This window comes from Triticum urartu, chromosome 7A (genome assembly GCF_056163025.1).
Source record: "Triticum urartu cultivar PI428250 chromosome 7A, HENAU_Tu73, whole genome shotgun sequence".
Taxonomy (NCBI): Eukaryota; Viridiplantae; Streptophyta; class Magnoliopsida; order Poales; family Poaceae; genus Triticum; species Triticum urartu.
Genome location: NC_141879.1, coordinates 252,887,119 through 252,890,752, shown reverse-complemented (window position 1 = coordinate 252,890,752; position 3,634 = coordinate 252,887,119). Strand labels below are relative to the sequence as shown.

Here is a 3,634-nt window from a genome sequence, read left to right as displayed (position 1 = left end):
TGCTGCCACGGGAGGATAGAACAAAAGATGTCATGCAAGTTCTTTTCCATAAGCATGTATGACTATATTCGAAATACATGCCTACATTACATTGATGAACTGCAGCTAGTTCTGTGTCACCCTAGGTTATGATTGTTACATGATGAACCGCATCCGGCATAATTCTCCATCACCGATCCGTTGCCTACGAGCTTTCCATATATTGTTCTTCGCTTATTTATGTTTCCGTTGCTATTGCTATCATCACTACAAAATACCAAAAACATTACTTTTGCTACAATTACTTTTTGCTACCGTTACCACTACTATCATATTACTTTGCTACTAAATACTTTGTTGCAGATATTAAGTTTCCAGGTGTGATTGAATTGACAACTCAGCTTCTAATACTTGAGAATATTCTTTGGCTCCCCTTGTGTCGAATAAATAAATTTGGGTTGAATACTCTACCCTCGAAAACTGTTGCGATCCCTTATACTTGTGGGTTATCACTTGTCCTCAAGCGGAAGCCGATAACGAAAAATATGTCCACATATTTAGAGATAGAGGTGTCGATAAAACAAAATACGGACATGAGGGCATCATGACCGTTCTTAGAATAGCAACATATATATATTGTCATATGATTTCTTGTGCTAAAGTTTCTCTGCAAGTAATATAACAATGAGATGCTTGAAACATGACACCATATTTAGCAGCGAGGCATGCATATTTGGTTGGACTCATACCTTCTCAAAACTAACTTGCGAGTAAGATTTTGATCCGATTATGTGTTTTGTCTTCTGTTTCTTACGGTTATCGGCGTTCTTTTGGCTACGGTCCAATCAATTCATTGAAACCAAATATAACCAGTGAGACTAGCCATTTCATCTTAACACATAATAGACAAATCGTGATCTTAAAGATAACCTAAAATTTTGAATCAGTGCCAAAGTACTCAATCATCAATTCCCACTCTTCTGGTTGTAAATCTTCCGGCAGATTAGCCAATCTAGCCGCATCTGTTTTGTATGCCTTGTAAGTGGAGCTTAGAGTTGATCGCCAGCATCTATATCTCTCTTTCGCAATTTTTAGAACTTTTTCTTCTGTTTCTGGTGTATCTTCCAGATCCCATTTGTCCTGTAAAGCATACAACAAATAAATATACATAACCAATGCATTGTCGATGGTAAAATAAGATAACACATGTCAAAAAGGTTGTACGCACTATCATATCTGCAACAATGAGTCGATAAATGGTAGGGTGAATGTTCGACCACGTCCTCACTCCAATGAGTGGTAACTTTCTTTTCACTATGACTACCAGGTCATCCTTGAACGAACGATAGTTCATTCCTACTGTACCACCCAATTTTTCAGAGAATGTAATATTTAGCTTTGCAAATCCATTGGCAAAACGCTTCTTAGATGCTTTAAAACCCTTTAGAACACCTCGCCCTTTCTTCTTCTATCCACCAGCTTCTACAGCCCAAATCATACAAGAAAAATTGTATTACTCGGTATTAGATTGTAACAAATGCTGACACAAATGTAAACGAAAGCAAGTACCATCCTGTAGTAGCGCACAGTTGCGGCGAGCATGGGATGGCCATTCAGCAAGGGAACACATGTCATTAGCAAACACTAGAGTGTCAGATTGTCTGCAGTTCCTGTAAAAGATTTAGTAGTCTTGAAGGTCTAGCTATTTAACCCACACCAAGATTTTATGCATTATAGCAAATGCTAAACAATTTACCAAATCTGGGTTGTCCATGTTGGTTTTTGTATGCCGTTATACTTTCCGTCCGTGTTAAGAGAACAGAGCCTTTCTTTACTGCACGCAAAAACAATCATGGGAATTAGCATTAACAAAGCATTGATGTTCTGCACCATTCAGATAGGTGATTATGAAGTAAGGATGTTGTGTACCAGGAGCATCCTCTGTAAAATTCATCATTGTGCCCTTGTGTAGGTAAACCAGACATAAAATTTTGAGTCAATTTAAGAAGAAACGCAATACATTAAGCAGGCATAAAATCAAATCAGTTTAACTCATATTAAAATTCGAGGCAGCTCAAACTGAATGAAGCTCAAGGTCAAGCGGTAGAACATGACTCATGCTCAGCTTGTAACGATGTCGAGTCGATCTCGATTTAAATGAGATAGCAAAAAGTATAAATCTATGTTGATTATGTGATCGATTGTAAGTACAGCGGGATATTTCGCCCAAACTGCGAGTGTCGTGTTCCCCACAGGGACTAGACGACAGCGACTATGCTCGGCTAAAGCTAGGTGACAGAATACAGATGATGATAGCAAGGAGATATAAATCTAAACTAACTAAGATTGTTCCAGCAAATCGACGACAAGGAAAATGAAAAGAAGCAAGGGAAGGTTCAGATTATACTCTCTGCCTTTTTAGTAGTTTCATTTTGCTTGAGAAAGTAAAATACTAACATAGGCAAGCATTAAGGATAAGGGGCAGAAAGATTATGGTACATGGTTCAAAAGCAGACATTTAAGATGATGTAGAGCAGCATTGAGTTCTATAACAATGGAACTCACTTGTACAGGAGATTCACAAATATGGAATACCACAGTTACTAGAATTAACCACAATCACGAATTTATATATATATATATATATATATATAACTCACAATGTATGACAGTACAAATATAATTGAAAATGATCATCCCAACAACTCACAATTTCACATATATTGCAGAAACTAATACATAAAAACACAAATTGGGTGTTCAGAACAGTACACAAGCTGACATACAGACACATAAAGAGCTAATACTGATTTGAATGTAGTTGATCTTGCATACACTAATAACTATCAGCAACTACACACACACGCACATAGAAAGAGTGAGAGAAAGAGAAAGAAAGAGAGCAGAAGCAGTTTGGAAAAGAGCTTCAGCAGAGGATGTTTGAGAAGAAGAGCAGCAGTTTTGTGGATCTAAAGAGAAGCATCAGCAGGTGGAAGAAGAAAGAGGTAGTAGGGAGCATTGAGAGAAGAGAGGAGCAACAGTTTCGTGGGAGAAGAGCAGCAGCAAGAGGTGTAGGAGAGGAGGAACAGCAGTGGCAGTGAGCAGATTGTACAGCAGCGAGGCAGAGGAAAGGTAGAATACAGTGGCTAGACGGGATTAGATCAGGGAGGAGAGTAGCGAGAAGTAGGGACACAACAAGAGGAGCAACGTCAGTTCAGTTAATTGATCTAATGCTCAAAAACCAATGTAGATAATGATTAAATTGGCAAGAGATGATCCACGGATGGGCTGCACCAAAACGCTTAGTAATTAGTAACAAAATACGACCCCCTTTGGCATCCACGAGGAAACAGAGCGAACCAGGAGCAGAAATGCCGAAGAGGCCTGCAGGCACCTCGGGCACGCTGGGGTCGGGTGAGGCAGCAACCAGCGCCTGGCCACCACGTCATGACGCCGGCGTGCACAGCCGAGACGGCTGCGGCCATGAACTGGGCAGGAAGGCCCCGTCGAGCCCCAGTTCTAGGCCGAGGGGAGCTCCATGGCGGCCAGCCTCCAGGCCAAGGTGAGGCGCTGCGCCGACCCTCCAGGCCGCGAGCGCCTCCGCCGAGGCGGCCAAATCGAGGCGTGATGGGAAAATGTCACCGGCGGCCGCCAT

The 3,634-nt window shown here is 41.1% G+C and overlaps 1 pseudogene; it reads right to left on the bottom strand.

Moving 5' to 3' along the window:
- Nucleotides 1-722: 722 nt before the first annotated feature.
- On the bottom strand, nt 723-3,634 carry LOC147959217 (uncharacterized; annotated as a pseudogene).